Source organism: Canis lupus, chromosome 3 (assembly GCF_011100685.1).
Source record: "Canis lupus familiaris isolate Mischka breed German Shepherd chromosome 3, alternate assembly UU_Cfam_GSD_1.0, whole genome shotgun sequence".
Taxonomy (NCBI): Eukaryota; Metazoa; Chordata; class Mammalia; order Carnivora; family Canidae; genus Canis; species Canis lupus.
In genome coordinates, this window is record NC_049224.1 from 79,182,894 (window position 1) to 79,207,393 (window position 24,500).

A 24,500-nucleotide genomic window follows, 5' to 3' on the forward strand; every position below is an offset into this window, starting at 1 on the left:
TCCAATTATGGTCAGACCTTAGTAATGTCCTCACCATATTGATGGCAATGACAATCTCATTTATTCTGTTATAGGATCTTGAACTCAGATTACATTATATTTAGTAGTCAGGGATGACTGAGCAACTATATTAGCTATAGATCCTATTTACATCTGAAGATAAATTTGCTAATATTCTTTCCATCTTCTTTTTTATCCTTCCACTTATCTAGTCAGCTATTAAGTTCTATTGATATGGACTCTCTAACAAACTCATCTTTTAAATCCATATATTCTCCACCTCCATAAAACTATATATTTATATAAGAACATAAACTGTACAGTGAGAGTTCTGATATATTGTTCCATTTGAAGCTAACATAAAATTACTAGAAAGATAATCTCAATGTAGAAAATAGTTTAAGCAATTTGACTGATAGCACATTGATCACATCTCAGCCACAGGCCTTCAGATTTCAATTAATTCTCTAAGTTTCTAACTATTGTAACTTAACATATTTGCCTCTGACCAGTTTGTCTTTGAACTAAATTTCAAATTTCACTTTGATCATGCCATAGACATGGTCAATTCCTTCAATAGGAACTCATTGAACGTAATTTAAAAGAAAGCTTTTCCAGGCATTAAGATTTTTTAACGATTTGGCCCAAACTTGCTTTAATACATATCCTTTCAACACTGCTCTACACAAACCAAATAATATCTTTATAAATAGCACTTTGACTACTTCTAAAATAATTTGACACTTAGATTAAAAGACTATTAAAGACAAATTTCCTAAAACCTTTGAAATGATCTCTTCAAACATGATTTAAATATTTTTATTTTGAAGTGCATTTAAATCTTCATGATGGACTTACTTTTATTCTCCCATTTCAAATAGATTTAAACCCCATGAATTGATTTGATTTGATTTTTAAAATTCTGTACATTGGCCAAGAGTTTTCTTCAGCAGTAATGGTGTATTTTTACCTTCTGTTCATCTTTTAAGAGAAAAGCAATTTCTTGCCTTTTTTATGTCATGTTTCCTCTCTAAACTTCTCTATACTCTACAATTTACTGTATCCCTCCATATATCTGATAATTTCATTAATAATTGTAGGATTTATAGCATATTTCACAAAAAAAATCATATGCCATAAATCCAGCAAAAATATAATGAATAATGATCACTTCTGTGAGTCCACATTTATAAATTAAGATGTTTGAGCTATGGTAATTTCAGTGAATATTGCAGTCTAAGAAAAACATGGTCCATGACTCCATTCATGGAGAGAGGCTACTCCTAACCTGTTCAGATGAAATCTGTGAAGTATTTTCCAGGTTTTTTATCTGAATTTACTTTAGCTCTTCCAAAGTTAAATGTATTGTTTGCTTTCACACTTTACCCCTTCAAGTTTCTTGTCTCTTGAAAGTTTATTGAAAATTGACAATCTTGAATTTCAGAGCAAGCTATGGTAAAACCAAGTTATTTTCTAAATTCTGATAGACATGAGCAACTAATAATGCTTTTCAACATGTATTTTCCTCACAAATCTATTACCTTAATAAATGGTGATGTTATGGTGAAATTTCTTCATTATTTCACTGGAGGTTATTAAGAATGTCTTACTGTTTTTGGTTTTTGTTTTTTTTTACATACAAGCTATTATCCTTATGTCCTTTGACATTTTCTTGGCCAGATTCATGTGCTAGGATGATTGCTATTTCAACAATAATGTGTAATGTAATTTTATGTTTGTTAAAAATTGTATAATTGTTTCATAATGTTTAAAACTCCATCTATTAACTGAGTAGAGGGTTAGATATTAGTCATGTGTTTATTAATGTATCATTTATGGTTTTGCATTAAAATTCCATTTTCACAGTATACAGATTAAATAGAGGTAAGTGTCACCAGGACTAAGCAGAAAGAAGCTGATATAATTTTATAAGACATTTTAAGGAATTATAATGTCCATTACAACTTTCAGTTACACCATTTAAAGATACATAATTGCTATAATACTTTTATATTGATTATCATGATTATCTTGATAGAAAACCAACAAAGCTAAGATAATCATAAAACATTAAATATATTATTATATCCACTGAGTAAAAGCTACCATATTATAATATATCAAGAAGTAAGTATATTTATTGTTGAAAATGCTCTATATTGGGATGCCTGGGTGGCTCAGTGGTTGAGTATCTGCCTTTGGCTCAGGTCACGATCCCAGAATCCTGGGATCAAGTCCCACATCAGGCTTCCTGGAGGGAGCCTGTTTCTCCCTCTGCCTATGTCTCTGCCTCTCTCTGTGTGTTTCTCATGAATAAATAAATAAAATATTTTTTAAAAAGAAAATGCTATATATTTAGTAACTTAACATATCCTGAATTTTTGTAAGGTAAAAATGTAAATAATAAGAATTTTATAACATGCATAAATATACTAGTGAAATGATTGCATTATTTTAGTAAAGTTTTCACATATCACAAATTACTATTTCTCAAACTCACCTTAAAATAACTAAAAATAGATGATTTATCTTATAACTTTGGATTTATATTCAATAAATATTTGAAACACTTATTTGTGCAAAGCATTACTGAATGTATACCTTCAGCAAGTTCAAGAGTTTTTAAATAAGTCAATGTAAATCTCTGGCACACAGGCGTGAGATGAATTTGAGGACTAAACTACCAGTCCCATTTTCTTGAACAAAAGCATTTGAGGGATCCCTGGGTGGCGCAGTGGTTTGGCGCCTGCGTTTGGCCCAGGGCGTGATCCCGGAGACCCGGGATCGAATCCCACATCAGGCTCCCAGTGCATGGAGCCTGCTTCTCCCTCTGCCTGTGTCTCTGCCTCCCTCTCTCTCTCTCTGTAACTATCATAAAAAAAAAAAAAAAAGAAGCATTTGATTAATACTCCAACTTTTTTAATGATTCTGTTAAAATTATCAGTGGGTATATACTGAAAGGATAAAATAAAATATATGATAGTTTCAGTCTTAAAATATTTACTGTGGACACTAAATGAGTAAGCACATTTTGATCAATCCATTTGATTTTGCATTATTTATTGCATTTTCCTTGTCTTGAATAAAGAAAAAAAAATCAAGATGATTTACAAAATCATGGCATTGAAATATAATTATTTTGGAAATAAAAAATAAAATTAGGGTAAACTAAAACCACTAATTAATTTGTCAATTATATGAGTCAAGAGAGATTCAACAGTTCACATTATCTGGTACTACACAATATATATCTTTTGAGCTGAAAAATAAGCTGAGTATGAGCTTACTGATTTCTGAAAAAAATCTAGCAAGTAAAATGCTATATGTTGACAATACATGATACTAACCAGTAATTACAAGTTTCTCAGGAAGACAATGCTTTTTTTAATACAGACCTTGAGAGAAATCCCTCCATAAATCTTCCAAACCAAAATTTATTTATATTGGGCAATATCTTGAATAACAATATTAAAGGCAGATATAGTTTTTAGTGTTATGGATATTTTAATTTTCTGTATCAGAAAAAGGATGCCTATCATGTTTTTTAATTTTTTTTAAGATTTTATTTATCTATTCATGAGATACACAGAGAGAGAGGGGCAGAGACACAGGCAGAGGGAGGAGCAGGCTCCATGCAGGGGGCCAGATGTGGGACTCCATCCCGGGTCTCCAGGATCAGGCCCTGGTCTGAAGGCGGCACCAAACTGCTGATGTTTTTTAATTTGATTTAAAATGATTCAGATTTAAAGAATATGCAAAAAATGACATAGTCAATATATAGTTCTCTGGTCCAATGAGGTTATGCAATAAAAAGAAAATTGCAGGAATAAATGCTTTACCCATTCCTCAGTCAATCATTTGTGAGTATTACTTATCATACCAGAAATTCTATTATGATTCCTACATTTCTCAGTCATTTTCCCTTGAAAGAATAAACATCATGTGAGTAGTTTGGAAAATCTCCACATATACCAAAGATCAATTGAAGTAAGTTAAAATTCTCTTGAAAATGAAGGGGTGTGTTAAATTCAATTATAATAGATTGTTTTATATAATATATGCTAGATTAAAAATATATGAAATATATATAGTTAGTTTATATATTTCAGTAGGACCTGATGAAAAGATATTATCTTTAGACTATTTTCTTCGAATATTATTTAATCCATGACACTATTCAAACGATTTACATCAGGGAAAAAAAAAAATAGCAGCATACAATTTTAATGCCAGGCAATTTGGTTGTTAGCATAAGGTTGACAGGAGATCAAGTGTTTTTTTGTCAACCATAAAAGTTTACCATCTCTGGAAAGTAGATAGCTCATTTTCTGTTGTCTTTGTTTTTCAATAAGATGGGATAAAAGAAAGAGGAAAAGAAAATATTTCTCTTATTCTAAAAGATGTTATTTTTCATTTCTTTAATAAGCCAAGGTTATTTCACTTAAAAGATTATTATGAAACTAAACATATTATGAAACTAAACATACTCTTACCGTACAATTTAGCAATTACACTCCTTGGAACTTACCCAAAGGAGTTGAAAATTTATGCTCACACAAAAAGTTGCACACAGATATGTAGAGTAGTTTTATTAATAATTGCCAAAACTTGGAAAAAAACAAGATGTCTTTCAGTAGGTGAATGAATAAGTAAACTGTAGTACATCCAAATAACAGAATATTATTCAGTGCTAAGAAGATAAGAACTATCAAGTCATGGGAAGACATAGAGGCAACTCAAACATATATAAGTGAAAGAAGTCAATTTGAAAATTCTACATACTTTGTGATCCCAACTATATGACATTCTGAAAAGGGCAAAATAACGTAAATAGTATAAAGATCCATGGTTATCAGAAGTTGGGAGGGAGGAAGGAAGGAATTAGTGGAGTATAGAGGATTTTTAGGACACTGAAAATACTCCTCATGATCCTATACTGATAGATACATGTCATTATACTTTGTTTAAAATCATAAAACAATAACACCCTAATGTAAGCTATGGACTTTGCTAATCATGATGTGTCAATGTCGGTTCATCAAGTATAAAAAATGTTATCACTTTGGTGGGTGATGTTGATGATGAAGGAGGCTGTGCATGCCTGGGGAAGGATGTATTTGGGAAATCTTGTACCATCTGCTCAATTTCACTGTAGAATTAAACTGCCTTAAATATTTAACTTAAAAATTAAATGTAGTAAAGATTTTAAAGGATTTCATATCAAATGTACACATATGCTTTAGAGAAATTTCCAATGAATAAAATTATGTTGATGAGTTAATGTCCCATTGTTATTAATTATAAATAAGTATGATATATAAAATGAGATTCTTTAAAAAGTTAAACTTAGATGTCATTTTTAATTGAATATGAAAATGAACTTGATTCTTTACCATAGATCAGACATAACAGATACTTAGTATCATGTTCAGGAATTTTGAATAGAGTACCTGATTAACAAAGTTGACCCAGATTTCTATGTGTAGTTTAATTACAAATATGGTATACATGCGTGGCAAATTATTGTTTTAAAATTATTACAAAGATGCTGGCTATCACTGGCAATTCTGAGATTTTGTCAGTAGGGAATAATGGTTCTTTGATTATATGTTAAGCATAAATAATTGCAGTTACCAAATAAATGGTCTGAAAAATATCACATTAATAAAAGAGTCAATAACTTTTAAAAACAGAATGATTTTAATCAAATAATTAGGACGAATATTATGTAAATTCCATTTGGAAAGAGTAATAAAGTAGAGCAATATAGAGTATATTAATTACCTGTAAGCTTCTTTATTCAGCTTTTTGTAGCATTCCTACTGTTTCTTTTTCAATGAATGTGGTATATCTGTGTTTTGAGTGTATGTTTTCTTTTTTTAAGTGGTTTGTTGTCTTATAAGAAGTCTTGGAAGACGCAGGAAAATTGCAAGTCTTCAATTCTCTATGTTGACTAGAACAATTAATCCAAGAGCTCTTGACCTTGGTTTCTACAGCTATAAAATAAGAATTTGTATTATAAAATTTATGAAGTCATTTCTAACTTTACAATTCTAAGACCTATATGATTTATATTTCATTCTTTAAGTAGTAAGAAAGTCATTAAGAATCCTTTAAGAAAGCATTCCCTCCCCCCCCATTTGAGCTACTTTTGTTATTATTATTTTAATCCTAGTACTCTTAGGCACTCAAATGTTGAGTAATTTTTGGTACACTTTGATTAGATTTTGCAAGCATTGTGTTTCCCTTCTTTCTTTGTTCTAAGTACTAAGTGTCTAAGAACCTTAACAATAGGCATCTGTTACTAACTAAACATAGTGTTAGAGAAGAGTCTGCCTAATTTGGAGTACCAAATGTCTTCCAAACACTGTGCATGGCACAGCCACCCTGAAAGAGTGATACCTATTTACACTTTAAAAATTAAGAAACAAAAACTGGAATTTAAAATCTTGCTTAGAGACAAACATCAATTTGTAGAAACTGATTTAAACTCAAATCTTCCAAATTCAAAAGTTATTTTTCTTTCTTCTGTACCACATTGAATCTGAGTCACTATTAAAAACTGAATGCAAAAAAAAAAAAAAAACTGAATGCATAAATACTCTCAGAGCATGGCCAAATAAAGGAGTGTAAGGCAAATCATTTCCTTTTTATTGAATGTAGCCAGTGTATTTTAATTTTTAAAATCACAAGCTAATTGTAAATGTGTCTTTCTTCCAGGCCAAACTGGGTTATAAGCTCCTTGAGAGGAGAAACCTGGGTGATCAGGGTAATTTCCTTAATTTTTAGCACTTAGCCTATTAACATTCACACAGACTATCCCTCTAAATACCAGTTTAATTATATTAAATTAAAGAATATCTTAACACCTTTTAGTTCCTAGGCATATGTTTCTAAAAGAAAGCTATTTAAAGAATTTAAATAAAATACTTGATTAATGAAGATCTTTGTAACAACAACTTGTTAGTGAAGGAATGCTTGTTTGGGTTTATGGGATGTGACACCTAGCATTACATGTGCTAGTTAATGAACAAAACTTTTGGACCCATTAGGGGGCAGTTTCCAAATGTGTCATGTGACACACAAAATAATATTACAGCTATGTCTCCTATCCCAAATCATGTGTGTTTAAACCATCTTTGAAATAATCAATGGCAATCTTTCAATAAGTGCAATTACATACACATTTTTTTTTTTTTAAGAAAGAAAGCAGGGACACCCGGGTGGCTCAGTGGTTGAGCATCTGCCTTTGGCTCAGGTGGTGATCCCGGAGTCCTGGGATCGAGTCCCACATCAGGCTCCCTACATGGAGCCTGCTTCTCCCTCTGCCTATGTCTCTGCCTCTCTCTGTATGTCTCTCATGGATAAATAAATAAAATCTTTAAAAAAAATAAAGAAAGCAAATGTATGTGTTCTATTCTCTGGGCATTTGTCACAAAAGCTCTAGTTAATGCTACTTTCTAGATAAGAGATTATTATGGTGGTGGAGGCTTTGCTTTCCTCAATGCTATTGAAAACAAGAAAGTCATTAACAGGAGAGTAATTTTAATGATTTATCATGAACTTTAAGCTGTAAAGATGGGAAGAAATAAAACTAGTGCCTATAAGAAAGTGGAAAGATCTGTGATTCTAGTTTCCAGTGTGTTGAATGGCTGAAGAGTTGGGGTACTGCAGGGAGAAAGTGGACCAAAAGAAGGTGGTCAGAAAGCAGAAGGTATGAAACTGAAATTATGGGGTGAGAGCAATGAAATTATTTCAGGAAAAAAGCGATGGCTGAGATGATGAGTGGTTGACATGAGGGTAGAGGACAAGATCATTGCGGAGAAAAGAACTAAGAAGCCAGGTCCTCAGATTTTGAAATCATCAATATTCCTATAAAATTCTGTATGTCACATATACTGCAAATGCTAAAAACCTTTTGTTTCTAGTTTTGGTTGTATCTACTCTTCATACAATATATACATTAGTGAAATATAATGCTACATGCACGTTTCCTTATAGACAATTTCAAAAAACTTTCTTATGCAAACTATGGTCCATATGTTTTGCTATATTATTAAAGATTTCTAAACATCAGATTAGATCTGTCTCCTGAATTACATCAAGTGGACTGTAGAATAAAAAAATTTTGTTTCGACTAACATATCTTAGCTAACATCCTAGCACTAGAAAGCAGTAATGTCCATTAGAAATAGAATGTGAGCCACATATATAATTTAGAATTTTCTAGACATATATAGATTTGATTACTTCCTGGTTGAAATAAAAGTTGCACAGACTGAAAAAAGTAAAATAAAATAAAATTTTCTAATAGCCACATTTAAAGGTGTAAAAAGAAATAGGTAATACTGATCTAATAACATATTTAACCCAACATAGCCAAAATATTATCCTTTCTACATGTAATCAATATGAAAATAATCCGTGATAGTTTATATTCTTTTTTTTCATCTTTGATATCTTGTATGTATTTTATACTTCTAACAAATAATTTGGGCTAACCCTATTTCAAGGGTTCAATAGCCATGTGATTATTGGCTATAAATAGTGAACAGCACAGGTCTACATAGCATATTTAATATTGGTTCAAGTATAAAATAGCAATGAGTTATCATAAAGGCTTTTTCTTAATTTAGAATTTTTCAAGCAATATTGGAACATTTAATTTTTCCAAGGAAAGTAAAGAAAGAAAGGACATTCTATGGTGCCAACTGCATCCACGTGAATTAAGAGAATAGATTTAGCCATACCTTGATTGCATCCATTTTTACAGACTTTAATCATATCAATAGTACACCCTACTGGAGCTCTATTTTATTTATTATCTTGGATTCCTATTGGTGAAATAATAATGGTTTTGTTTCTCTTCATCTTTTTTTTTTTAAGATTTTATTAATTTATTCATGAGAGACACAGATAGAGAGGCAGAGACACAGGCAGAGAGAGAAGCAGGCTCCCTGCAGGGAGCCCGATCCCAGGACTCCAGGATCACGCCCTGAGCCAAAAGCAGATGCTCAACCACTGAGCCACTCAGGTGTCCCATCTCTTCATCTTTTCATTCACAGCACTGGCTTTCTTAATTCTGTGAGTCAATTTAAAATAGAAAATACTATAAAGACTGTAATTCAATAGAAAATAACTAAGTCAACTAGATGTGTTCCATGTTAGTAGCCAAATGTAGATTTTTCTGTTTAAAAGCCACCCCTTGATTTCAAATCATTAAATGTTAATTTGGTGTGATTATTTTTAGGGCCCATCAGTTCTATACATTTTAATTTGTTTGTGAATTGAATAAATGATCACTCAGGCTTTGCCTCAGTGCTGTTTTTAGGGGAAAGGAGGTTGTTGTTCTTATTAAATAAAATTACATAAAATTATTTAATCATAGTTCTTTGTTCTTTTAAGTTTGGAGATTTTTTGGTAAATTTCTTTTTAAAAATTTTCTATTTGAGTATAGTTGGCAAAAAATGTTACATTATTTCAGGTGTACAGCACAGTGCTTCTCTATACATTATGTTGTGCTCACCCCAAGTGTAGTGTCACCACACAATGCTATTACAATGTCATTGACTGTATTCCCTGTGCTGTGTCTTTTATTCCTGTGACTTATTTCATTCCATAAATGAAAGGTTATATCCCCCACACCCCTTCACCTATTTTGCTCATTTCCTCATCTGCCTTCCCTCTGGCAACCATCAGTTTGTTCTCTATATTTATAGATCTGATTCTTTTTGTTTGAGTTGTTTGTTTTGTTTTGTTTTGTTTGATTCCAGGTATGAATGAAATCATGGTATTTGTCTTTCTCGGTCTGATTTATTTTACCCTGTAGAGGTACCCTTTAGGTCCATCCACTTCATTGCAAATTTCTGCCCACGTGTTAATATGAGTGTCTTAAAAGTGGTGAAAGCCACTTTCAGTTCAATCACATTATGTTATTAAAATTATATGTAATTGCATTTATCCAATATATTTATTCTGATGTCCCAGACTCTTTTTTTGAGGCAAATTACTAATGAAAAAGTCTCTCTAAAGTTCACTACTATTCCTATTATTTTAATATTTTCCAAATATTTTCTTCCTTAAAACTACAAAATTGTTATCTTCCTGTTTAAACTCCACTGTTTAGAAGGAGTTGCTGGAGGAGAGGTGAATGGGGGAATGAGGTAATGGGGTGATAAATATGAAAGAGGCTCTATGATATGATGAGCACTCGGTGTTATATACACTGATGAATAATTGAAGTCTATGTCTGAAAGTAATGATGTACTACATATTGGCTCATTGAAATTAAATTTAAAAAATGAAAAAAAAATAAGGATAGATATCTATATAGAGATGTACTGGATTTTTCGGTTTAAACAATATTCTTTACTAAAGCTTGCATCACTTCAGTATTTTCTTGGGTAATCTAAATATGAGTCCTGCTATCAACCTAGATGTCCCTCGGGTTCCAGCATTTGCCTCATGTTTGGCTTGTATAATGGTTTGACAGCTACTCTCCATTATTTGGCACTGCTTCCAGGGAAAATGAATTTACCTTTGTGAGGTGGTGGGGTGGAGATGGGTGGGTTCACAATGTGCACATGGAGAACCAGCCTGCTATTCTTTTAAAGTCTTTTTTATTTTTTTTTTTTTTTAGTTTTGCTTTTTCTCTTTTTAAATATCTAAAAGGTCTAGAGAACATACATATTAAATTGTTTTTAAGATCTTTAATATTAATAAGTAATGCATAGATGGTAGCCAAAGCCATCTATCAGAAGAAAGAAGACACAGTAGGATATAGCAGTAAGATCTGAGGCCTGAAGACACAAATAAAATGCTAATTCTGTGGACCTCTCTGCTTGCTGCATATTTTTTTCACACTTTTTCTTTTGAATTTTTATCAGGGTCTTAAAAATCTTTACATCTAAACACTGTCTTTAAAATTTGTTTCAGATATACCACTTCTACAACTCCTGCTAAAATGATCAATTGCCCAACCTGTTTACCAAAACCCTGATGCTTTTCCAATTTTTTTGTTTCAATATGTTTGGATGCTCCACATGGGAGAAAGAAAATGGATGGACTTAGAAATAAGCATAACAAAACTAATTATTCACATATGGCTCTTCATCCTACTTATTTCTCTAATGTTTTTGCTTCCTTGATAGCATCTTTCAAAGCACAAGACCTTCAATAAAATAGACACTCAGTAAATACTTCACATTAACTAGTGTGAAATTACCATGCACATCGGGTTCCCTAGGCATTCTGTTGATATTGTTTAGTATAGATAGCAAGGCCAAGTTTATATCTAGCACTTTTCATTGGGAAATTATCAAGTAGGTGGTCTTTGGCTCCTTTCTATGTTTGGTTCACGGGGTCTCTCTCTTAAATCTTGGCACAGTCTTTCTCCTCACATCAAGTTTTCTGATACAACCTTCTAGTTCAACAGTTGTTTTTTCTTCAAACAAAAACAAACTAAATGCCTGCAAACCTCCATGCAGTTTTTAACTGTTAGGAAAATAAACCTGTGTGAACTAACTCACACCAAAGGTGGAGAGAATAAAAGCTGAATCAGTGTCTAAAATATGTCTTAATTTTTTTATAACAATTAAATAAATTAAATCTCTAAGATTTTAGTAAAACTTCTGTTGGTTTTATATTTGACATACTCAAAACTTTCATATTGTACCAGCATATCCAGACCTGACATATTCATAGCTTTGATGACCTCCAAAAACCCAGTGAAATAATTTTAAAACCACTGAAATTTATGTTAGGATACAATTAAAATCAAGTATCAAATTATTTCTCCAAATATATCCTAGATGAAAAGCTAAGTTTTTAAGCATATTAGATTCCAAAAAAAAAAAAAAATTGACAGTTTTTTAAATGAGTCAATTTGATCCTTAATTAAAAGAGAAATCACTTTATAAACATATAGAAGACATACAGTGCCGTAGGCCTATAAGTACACTTAACCCAAATAGTTAATATTTTTCATGCGTATAATAAAATGATTTTAAACCAGTGGTGCAAAAGTAGACATCTAAAATTAACTTATGCATTAGTCAGGATTTTAAAAGTTGTTGAAACACCTAAATACTCTGGTTAGCTATGATTTCTCCTGAACTCCCATCGTTTATAATAAAGACTTCACATATTTAATTCACCTGGATTTTGAAGACTTAAAAAAAGAGTATGGAGTCTGTAACTTACTCTTTAAAGTTAAGGAGGATTTTTTTTTTTTTTTCTAGTAAAACCCTTTGGAGAGTGTAAGGTAGTCGATCCTCCCACAGTATCAGCAACAGAGTCCTGTGTCTACACTGCAGCCATTCTAAATCAAATTCATGTTTAAAATATTTAATCTCAGAATACAATGTGAGATGTAGTTCAAGGTCCAGTGTGAATTGAACTCAAATTCATAAAACAAGATTGGAGTCTCCTTAAGATTGGTGTGTACCGGTGGAAGGTGCAGAAGGATGTTAAGGAAGGTAGGTCCACGGGACTAAGCCATCTGCATTTGTAAACAGCATTTATCCAGAGAAGAAATACATTTTTATCTTTCTGGCAAAAGGCACAGGTGTAAGTCAAAGCGAGGCACCCATTGAAGTCAGGCCCTGATTCTCCCACAGGGATTGGGCAAGGGAGGCTGAGAGTTATCTCCATGCATATTTGCATTTCAAAGAACTAGCTCTCAGGTCCAGGAGGAAACTGGTTTGGGTGGTAGATTTACATCTCAATAGGCAAAGAATGAATTTAAATTGCAAGATTTCTAAAGTAACTGACCTGAGAGAGGCTGGAACAGAGAGCAAATTTTCCTGATAGCATTGAACTTCCTCAGGCAGGCACTTTTTTTTTTTTTTTTTAAGATTTTAAAAATGTATTTGAGAGAGAGCATGAACAGTGGGGAGGAGCAGAGGGAGAGGGAGAAGTAGACTCCCTGTTGAGTGGGGAGGACATGGGGTTGGATCCCAGATCCCTGAAATCCTGACCTGAGTCAAGTTTAATGGTATAACCAACTGAGCCACACAGGTGCCCCTCACGCAGGCAATTTAAGAGGGCCTGGGATCAATCTTCAGGGCCTTAGGGTACTAAAAGCCAGGCTAGACTTTAGTCGAGACTCAGTGCAAAGATTTGAATACAATCATTTTCCCTTAGAGTTCTGCAGTTCTCAATATTAGCGTCTGTTATTTTCCTTTCATTGCATTTTATTTGACTGATATAACTTGATTGTAGTTTGGAGTCACAATCGCAAGATGCAAAGTGAAGGTGGTAGTGCTTTAAACATAAGGTAATATGTTTGCTAATATACACAGAACAAAGTCCAGTAGTTCCATAGCAGATATTAATTCTTTTAAACTTTTTTTTCTGGTTTGTTTGATTAAACACTGTGTTGATTAAATCACATTTTTGTAATCCAGTTTTTAAAGTTTATACATTTTTACTCTGCCAATGTGTATCTGTGTGTCCTTAAGGAAAAGCCTTACTACAGTGTAGGGGCCAAGAGTTGAGCAGGAATGGTCCAGGGTGCCCACAGCTCCAATGTTAAGTCATTGTGTGAACTGGGGAGATAATCATAGCGTTTGTGCCTCTATTCTCTGATCCAATAGATGAAGAATATTTGATTAAATGATCTCTAAAAGACACAGCCTCAAAATTGTATACTTATGGGTCTAATTTAATAACTTCATCAATTCTGTCTACATGCTGTAAAATAGAATAAAAACTGTGCAGCATGCCAAAAGATATAGGATTTTCCCAAACTTTAAGAAATAAAGCACGATGGCTTCTGTGCCTTCTGTGGGTGCTGGAGGGGTATTTCTGGAATAATTGAGATCAGTCACAAAGATACCCTAAATTCATGCAATCATTTGGAACATTTCTTTCTGAGCTACCCATACATGATGTCATTTATTGTCAAGTATTCACAATCAGAATACCCTATTCATTTATGTGTTCAGTCACTTGGTTATTCATTTTGTCAGTTTTTTGCCACATCTTCTTAAGAATTTGTCCATCAGTCCCACAGTATTGCACTGAATAAAGATATAGAACTCTTCAACAATTTTAACAGTCCGCATTTATTGTGACTTTTCATATGCAAGCACACAGAGAAAAAATTAATATTTGGGATGTAAAATATGGACAATCAAGTTAACCTCACTTTGCACTAGTCATTTTTTAAATTACCCAAATAAGAAGATTATTTTAATGCTTTCATTTTCAGTATTTGCTTCATCTATCAGGTTTAAACATAAGTATATATTAACTAATTTTTAGTAGCATGTATTTTTCCTGATTAAAAAAAGTCATACATATTCATTGAAGAACATTAGGAAAATATGCTAAACACATAATGAGAATATTTCCAATGAAAATATTAATAAAAAGAGATAGCATAATATTAAACATTAAAATCTTTCTATAATCTCCATTTCCAGTGTAATGTTTTCAACTAAGAGAAACAATTTGCAGAACACTATAATATATTATCAGCCCAAGAATGGGAACTATAGTCATTTTCATGAGCAATATTAAAGCAGCAACCAGCCCTCTAAGGCACACATTGGATGTGCCAATCCATTTTTATATATGTATGCCCAGATTTTTACACAACCATAAATTTTCATTAATTATTTATTTATATTTTTTACTTACATGAATTTCTCAGTGTCTGTCTTTTCCCCAACATCTAAACATCCACAATTAAGCCCAGCAAGTTGTAATTCACTCATCTTGGCCCTGTTACTTGTCAATTACTATTCAGCTTTGCTTGAATCAGTGTTGCTTCCTTCCTTATAAACCAAACCTTCTTACGTATGGTTCTCAGACCTGGACCATGGACAAGAAGTTTAATAAGTGCTGTATTTTTTCAAAGGTCTGATGACGAATCCATATAAAGAAGAATGAGGCCACAAGACAAAGAAGAACAACAAAGCCTTTTTACTTCTTAGGACAAGATGTAATTTCACCAGAAACTGAGTTCAAGAAGCTTTAGATAATTGTGCGAAGTGGAAAATACCAGTTTTACTGAACATCATTTAAAAAAAAGTTTGGAGATGATGCAAGTTTTGTGATGCTGTACATTTTATTCACATAGATTTAAAATAATCAGAACACTGCATATCTTCTATTTTGTCAGCAGGTTTAAGTATGCTTTCTTTCTTAAAATAAATTTGGATGTCCTCTGAGGATACAGGTGGGCCTTTGGAGAGAAATCAATTATAATATGATACAGATGAGGAGATAAAATGCCAAAGAAATACTCCAACATGAAAAACCTTTAAAATAATATAGAAGGACATGGTCTAGATTGTATATTTCAATTTAGAACTATTTGTGATTCATGGTGATTCAAATCAAAAGACGATATTAAACATCATGTTAATTTTTGGTTGTTTTTAAATTTTTTAAAAAATCTGAGTATAGTTGACACATAATGCTTCATTAGTTTCAGTGTACAACATAGTGACTTAACATATTTATAAGTTATTTTATGCTCACAGCAAGTATAGTTACCATCTGTCACCACACAATGCTATTACAGTATCATTGACTATATTCTGTATGATGTGCCTTTTACTCCCCTGGCTTATTCATTCCATAAGTGGAAGTCTGTATCTCCACTCCCTTTGACCCATTTTGCCTACCCTTCATCTCCCATCCTCCTTCCTTTTGGCAACCATCAGTTTGTTCTCTATATTAAGTCTAATTCTGCTTTTTGCTTGTTTACTCATTTGGTCTAAAAAAGATCTAAAAAAGATCCCACATATTAACTTTTAGTTTTTTAATTTATTATTTTGCTAAGAGATTCTAACTCTATTCTTTTATAACGTTTGATGCATACACATTATAATATTGATTACATTGTATAATATAACAGGGTTGTGTTTCCAATAACTTTATTCTGCTGAGAGATAGAATGCAGGTCCCTATACTTAAATATGAGCCATGGCTGTCATGAGCTAGGGCCATATTCCATTCTGGCTTATCCACAGCAGTGATTGGTATTACTTCATAGGACATCAGGGAAATGGGAAGTCAGTATTAAATAATGGTAATGGGTATGGGTTCTGCTGTTTACTTATCTTCCTCATCTGAGGAACAATAATAATTATATTACATAATGTCCATATCACAGGATTATAAAAATCAAAATTGTATGTTTTGTAGCTAGTGCAAATTTTTGACACTTGGGAAGCATTCAGTAACATTTGGCTTTTTTTATTGAGATAAATTTTCCTAGATTGTAAGTATCCTGGAAATGTCTCTCTTTCCTCCCCAAACTAAGAAGTATGAACACTCCAACTGCAGCAGTTGTAAGGACACAGATTAGATACAGAGGAACTATTTTCTGGGAAATTGACAGCAGTGTCAAGCATTTGGCAGAGTGAATTAAGGCGACTCAGACCTCTGCTAGTCTAGCACAATTATGAAGATAGTTATGGATAGTGAAACATTTGATGAAGATTCTCCATTTAGATTATGATTTTATGATATTCTAGCCAAAAAAAAAAAATGTCTTTTCTATTGACCTTAAATTCCTAAAAGAAGCAAGTATGTGTCCATTCTGATGTAGGGCTTTGTGAGCCATGAAGAACACCAGGCATTAAATGAATATGTAGATGGAGAGGTCACTAACTCTGGAAGACAAAGATTAACAAGTCAGGTCAGATCTAGTAGACACTGTGGCCAATCATATCACATCCCCCTACTGATATAGGAATGCTTGCTAATGATTCCTTATTAATAATTTTTTTCTCTATATATTGAAGCTTGTTAAAGTTCCTGCTTGTATAAAAGTTGGTGTGATTGAGTAACCCTTAGATAGTTAAATGTCTGCATAGAATCCCAGGTTACAGACTTTTCCAGAGGTTGTACAAGATAATTATCTAAATATAATGATGGAATGTTGCTAACAATTTGCAACCTATATTCACAGGTTCAGTTTTAGACGCAGCTAATCACTTATCCTTTTTGTTTGGTTCAGCTGTCATTTCAAAACTCACCTTTCTGTCTGGGCCAGCTGTTAACCCAACATATTCTATTAACAATTATGTTAAGAGAATTGTAGAGAATGTCTGATCTTAGAAAAACTATTGTCATGTTAAACAAAAATTATATATAAAATACTGTCCTGGGATAATACCATCAGAAACCCCTCATAAGGACCATAGTTTTTTGAGAAAGATGTAAACCCCCCCCCAAAAAAAAAAAACCCTACTTGACTTCACTTGAGGTCATTAATCTGAGGTCTTTGTACTCGTATACTTGTACATTTAATTAACATTTAATAATGGGTTTTTAAATGTTTTTAAGCAAAGTTCATTTTTTGAAATATAAGATTCAACTTGCTAGTTAAGAGTTTTACCTAATGTTCATTTATGCATTGTTATATTGTTAACATTTTAAGTTGTTCTTTGCTTTAGTCTTTTTACCTTCCACATTTAACTATTTTATTTTATCCTTTTATTTTACTCTTTATACTTTAACAAGTGTAAATGTAGAGAGAAAAAAATTGCTAATAAGGAATCATTAACAAGAATTCCTATATCAGTAGGGGGTTAGTGATATGATTGGCCACAGTGTCTACTGGATCTGACCTGACTTGTTAATCTTTGTCTTCCAAAGTTAGTGAGCTCTTCATCTCCATATTCATTTAATGCCTGATGTTCTACTTGGCTCACAAAATATGGATCGGATACCTAGATAGCGCAGTTGGTTAAGCAGCAACCCTTGGTTTTGGCTTCGGATGTGATCTCAAAATCAAGTCCTCTGTTGGGCTCCATGCTTAACGATGAATCCGTTTGAGATTTTCTCTCCCTCTCTTTCTGCCCCTTCTGCTCATGCTCTCTCTCTCTCTCTCCAATATGAACAAATATATCTTAAAAAAATAAAATATGGAATAGAAAAGAATTATGACAATAAAGTTATGTAACAATGTGGAGAAGCAAATGTAGGTACAGACAAAGCAAAATTTGCACAAGATCAAGTCAAACAGGTAAGGAAGAATTTATTCAAGGCTATTTAAATAGGAGAGAGAGGGATCCCTGGGTGGCGCAGAGGTTTGGCGCCTGCCTTTGGCCCAGGGCGTGATCCTGGAGACCCGGGATCGAATCCCACATCGGGCTCCCTGCATGGAGCCTGCTTCTCCCTCTGCCTGTGTCTCTGCCTCTCTCTCTCTGTGTGACTATCATGAATAAATAAATAAAATCTTTAAAAAAATAAAATAAAATAAAATAAAATAAATAGGAGAGAGAAAATCTGAATTCAACTCCCTTGAAATGAAGGGCAGGGCAGGTTTTAAGAGCAGGCTGGGGGAAATCACAGACCATCTCTGCTTGCTAATTAGCCTTACCCAAAAGAAAAGTAGGATAGTTTCACATTTTGGGAAAGGTGTTCAAGGAAGTTAGAAGTTAAGCTCTTACCCTCCCAGGAGACTGGGAGATAGGGCACTATCTTCTGGATGATTTTGTTTAAAAGGGATTGCTCTCAAGCCCTTAAGAAAGAACCTGGGCTATAAAACTGGTAAGATTTTTATTTTATTTTTATTTTTGAAAAAGGTTTTATTTATTTGACAGAGAGAGGGAGAGCACACAGTGGGAGGATGCTACAGGCAGAGGGAGAGAAAGAAAGAAGAAGGCTCCCCACGGAGCAGAGAGCGGACATGGGGCTCGATCCCAGGACCCTGGGATCATGACCTGAGTCTAAGGCAGATGCATAACTGACTGAGCCACCCTGGTGCCCCTGATAAGATCTTTCAGTGAATTAGAATCAAAGGAGCAAAGAAAGAATTTACAAGTTTGTGAAGTAAATGCTCTAATTAAGGGGAGTAAGGAAAATGCTGTCTAAAGTTTAGTCCATCTTGGTCATGGGCGTCCTACAGTAGATAGTGCCCTCCTTGAGGGCGATGAGAGGTTAAATGTACAAAGGGACAAAAGCCAGATCATGTATAAAAATAGTACCCATGGCCTCTGCAGCAGCCAGGTTGGCACTGGTTCAGTAATTGACAGCTTACCTAATTTTTTCCCCTACTTCCAACTTAGGTGCCAAACGAGAAACCTAATCATACTCCCCTAACCCAGGACATGGGATGCCCAGCTTCTGGTTAGCCAGCTCCAGCCTTCCCATGCCAATAGGCTCCAATCAGAGCAGACTTGAAACCTTCCCTTTTCACCATAAAGCTTTGCCACTCTGCCTGCCTTTGAGTTTCTGCCACACACAAGTGATTGTGGCTGACTCCCTGCTATAGCAAGCTTTTATAAATAGTCTTTGCGTGTTCTCATTTGTTTGGTCTTCATTTATTTTCATAGAAGCATTTATTTCCATAGAAGTAACCAGGACTGCGGGTGATTAATAGTACCCACTTAATCTATTAAAGAGAGAGTTTCTGTGTAAAGACTTCCATGCTAGCAGCATACTGGAGAAAGAATATTGTAGGAAATTAATAATAGAGAAGCACTCGGCCTGAATCACTTACTTATTTAGTGACCTTAGACAATTTAACGAGTTGCATCCTCTAGTCTCACCTCTATTTTTGGAGTAATAATTCAACTTAATAGATATTTGAACATTAAACAATGTTCGTGAACATTGTGTCTCCTTCCCTATGCATTATTTCTCTCTCCTGGTGTTTGGAGGGAGCCACTGTCCTACAGGTTTAATGCTAAAAGGACATAAATTAACCTTAAAATCTTGCTTAAAAAAAAAAAAAAAGAATGGTTAACAATTTCTTGTTTCTATCTATAGTGACTGTGACTGAAGAAGTTTAAATTCTTGTACATTAGCTGAAAAAAGGCTCCAGGGAAAAATGGTCCAGAAAGGAAAAGACAAAAACACCCTCAGGCCAGCCATTGTTATGCAACTGAACCTGCAAAGGTGCAAGTGATAGTCTTGGGCAACCACCAAAGCCTCTGGGTTGTTCTGCAACTAATGACTTACAGCAACTGAATCTGCTGTACAGTTTTGTTGTTTTAAATAGGTTTTCTTTTCTATGAATTATACATTAAGTGGATAGGGCAACCACATGACCCAAAAAAGCAACCAGGTGAAAGGTATAAAGAGTGTGTGCTTCCATACCTTTCTAAGTTCTTCTGGATCCTTAACCCCAACAGAGAATCCCATCAACACGGATAAACACTTGTGTTGGTTCCCTGTTCAAATTTCCAAGAGTATTTTTTAAAATAACAACAGTATATACTTCCGTTTTTACTCTTTTATGTAAAATATAGGACGGTATGCCCTTTGTGGGTCACTTTGCATAACTTAACAGTGTATGTTTGCAGTCTACCTTTCTGTAAAGAGCACCTTGATCTGCATTTATTTGTGCATTTGCTTGTTTATGTCATGTTTTAAAAATCATTGGATTTTAAAGATGTGCTACGATTTATTTAACAGGTACCCAGTGGTGTGCATTTGAGTCCAGGCTTCACTTACGATAAACAGTCCTGGGATGAATAAACGTGTACACTGGTCATTCAATTCTGTGCATCTCTAACCTTTCCTGCATGTGAAATGTGTATCTAGTACATCTAGAATAAATTCCCAGTAGTAGAATTACTGAGTTAGAAGGTATGCATAGACACAGATCTAGGCATACACCTAGCTACACACCTAAATCTAGACAGAAATGTAAAGATACAGATGTAGAGATAGGTATATGATTAGATACACATATACACATATATAATAAAATTACTTTATATATGGAAAGATAGCAAATTCCTGTCATTGATTTCCAATTTATATTCCAATTAGCCTGTTAATCCATACTTCACCCACTCTAGGTATTATTAAACATGTGGCTTTGACAAAGCTGAGGGGTGAAAATCAGTAACTCGATGTACTTTAAAGTGTCTCTTTGTGTTATCCTAAGGAATATACTCTGCATTATTCTAGGCTTAATGGTTCTTTCTTACTCAAAGCCTGTCTTTTCATATTCTTTGCTTGTTCTCTATATTTTAAAATCAATTTGTAGAAGATCTTTATATGATAGGGATATACTATCCCTTTGCATATACTTAATGGAATAACATTTTTCTGCCAATGTCTGTATCTGTACCTATATCTATAGATATTGAAAGAGTGTTTCCATCTTTTCCTTATTGCTTTGAGATTTTTTTCCTCTCTCCAAGAGTATAAATGAAGTCACTTGAACTTTCTTCTAGTCTGTTAGAGTTCAACATTTTTAAATACTTGACAAGATATAGAGTTTTGTTGCATAAGTTATCAATTTGATTACTTTTTTCCCCATAATACCAATTAGTCATCATAAGCTCATTCTTTTCCACGTGTTGGGTTAATACTTGAACATATTCTAAATTGGCAAATACATTTAGGTGTATTTATAAAGTGATTCTCCTTTCCCATTATTCTGTCTATTTATGTGCCAGTAATAAACAGCCTTATTTATTGGTACTTATTGTACATATTTAATGCTGATATATTGTAAGAATTCAATTCTTTTTTGGCATTGACAGATCTTTTTATATAGATGATATATTAGAGATATATTTATATTTACATTGACTCTATATATTACACTGTGTAGAGCCAAATATTTATATAGGTCACACATTTTTATCTAGTAGATACAAAATTTTAAAGTGGTGGAAATAGATGGAGAATAAAACATTGCCATTTATCAGACTTACTTTCTGATTTAGGAAAAGAAAGTATAATTCTTTGTGGTGGTGGTTGTTATTGTAGTAATTATATTTAGCAAACTGAAGAGATATTTAGGTTTAGAATTATAAGAATAAGTTGTATTTCAAGTTACAGAAGATATTTCAAATGTAAACCTATTGATTCTGGTAAGAGTATTAGTATCGTTTGTGGGTGCTTTACAATCTCAGGTTGAATCACTATGCTTTTTAGTTCAGAAATGAGATAGATACAGGCTCTCTTCATACTATTTTTTCAAGAATGTTTTGGAAAGGAATGAAATCGACAATCAGTGAGTAAAACTTAATGAAAGATATTCATCAAAAGTAAAGGATTCTGTCAAAGAAAAATGCCTAAATAATCTGCCAAGGTTCTACCGTCTTGTTCTCTGATTGGATAGTAACTGTAACATTGGAGTGGTCTATAAAAAAGCCATTTTTACATTTATAAAGCTGCTGATCCAAAGTCAACTAATATCAATTAATGCTTGCAGAGTGCATCGTGTGGTGATAAGCACTTCTATATCTGTCATGCATTTAAATCTAACTGTGATTCTGTGACAAAAGGAATATTTTTAATATGTTATAAATTATTAACTAAACTGGAGAAGTTAATCAGCACTTCCCACATGGTGGAGCTAAGATTTTAATCACAGTTTTGGAATTTCAGTTCTATATTTCCTTCCACCACAAAGGTTCCTCCTGTTCTGCAGTGATTAAAGTGATAATAGACATCATGGTTTCTTCTTTTATCTAATAACATTTCAAATAATTATTAACATTGACAAGAAAATATATTCTTTGTTCATTTTCTTTATATCCTAGATATTCTTAAATTGAAGCCACTTTATTTATTATTCACTGGTTAAATAAGCTGGGCATTTTTGTCTCAGAACATAGAGTAAAAGCTTACTGCTTGTGTTATTGTTGTGGCCAATTAATGGAATAAAATCTGTCTTCCTTTATCAATTCTACTGATAAAGTTAGGATTTGGGGGAGAATGTAGGAGTACATTTTTTAAGGTATCTGTTTGTTACATAGACATACATAGAAAATTTCCTGTAGAGTAGAATCTATAATTGCTCCTTTCAAAAATTATAATCTGTTAACATCTAAATTTATTTGTTCACATCAGTGTCAGAGATAAGAATTTAGACACAGATATGAGTAATTAACTTGATATGTTGAGGAGTTCTATATGTATATATAGACTTTTATTTTTAATTAATATAATATCTTAGTTGGTTACATGTTTACATAATTTAAATTCAATAAATGTTAAAATTCAATCCATGAAAAATAATGTCTCCCTCTCACCCTGATCCTCAACCTATAATTTGATTTCAGTAAGAATTAAAAAGTATCAGTGAAGAGTAATAGCTTCCTCCCACCCTTGAACTTGTAATCATAGCCTATTATCAATTATATGGCTCTTTAGAAACTTTTAGAATATATGTAATTTTTCTTTTTTAAGAAGAATCATAGCCTATTATTTTTTAAGAAAAATTTTATTATATACACACTGTTCTTGCTCTTTGAATTACGCTTTGCTCTTGAAATTAACTATGCATTATATATTTATCCATATTAACCCATAGGAAGCTTTTTAAAAATATTTTATTTATTTATTTATTCATGAGAGACATAGAGAGACAGAGAGAGAAAGAGAGAGGCAGAGGGAGAAGCAGACTCCACGCAGGAAGCCTGACATGGGACTCAATCCCAGGTCCTCAGGATTAGGCCCTGGGCAGAACGCAGCGCTAAACCACTGAGCCACCTGGGCTGCCCATTTCTCTAGTTTTTAAGACGATAGCATTCTATGTATTAGTATAGCATAATTTATTGAATACATTCATATTATAAACTTTTGCTATTAGCACAAACTCCCAAAATAAAAAACAATAGCAAAAGCCACTACACAAAGTATAAACTATAGAACATATGTTATTTTACACATATCTAGTATATCTGTGATCTAAATTCTTAGAAGTGTAATTGGTAGACATTCCTGATTGTCCCTCACAGTGTTTTGTGCCAATTTAATTTTGAATCAACAACAAATCAAAGTGCTTATTTGTCCATAGCCTGGCCAGTGGCTTTTAGCATTTTGTAAGACTGATTAAATGTATATAATACATATGTATTTATCTCTATATGTATAGATACATATGTATTTTTTAAAAACTAAATGGATTTATACTAATAAACTGATAATTTGACGAACTAAAATCTTATAATGAATGAAATGAGTATTTCTCATATATTTAAGGACGTTTTTCAATTTTTTGTGAAACATCTGTGGGTATAATTTGCTGATTTTCTACTGTGTAGATGTTTTGCTTTTTTTTTTTGTAGATATGCTCTAATTCTTAAAACAATTACTACAGTGATGTGTGTTTCAAATATATTTTTTTAATTTTTTCTGGCCTTTGATTATGCTTATGACATTTCTTGGCACCTGTACAAGTTTCTTCCCCATTTCCTATATTATATAGTCTACTTTTCTAAGCTTTTCTTTTCTTTTTTTGGTTTTTGCTTTTGTTTTTGTTTTTTAGTGAGTATATGTTTGGAAGTGGGAGATGGATGTAATAATTCTAAACAACTTCTTTCTCTAGGCAGGGATTATCAAACTATGTTCTGTGGGAAAATCTAGTTCACTGACTATTTTATGAACACACTTTCATAGCATAACGATTCCTATTTGTACATTATTGTGCAACAATTGTAGAGCTAGAGTCATTGTAATAAAAGCCTTATGGCTTGCAAAGCCTAAAATATTTTCCATCTGGCCATTTACAGAAAAATTTTGCCAGCCCCTTCTCTTTACATTTCTATGAGGCATTATCTTTATAT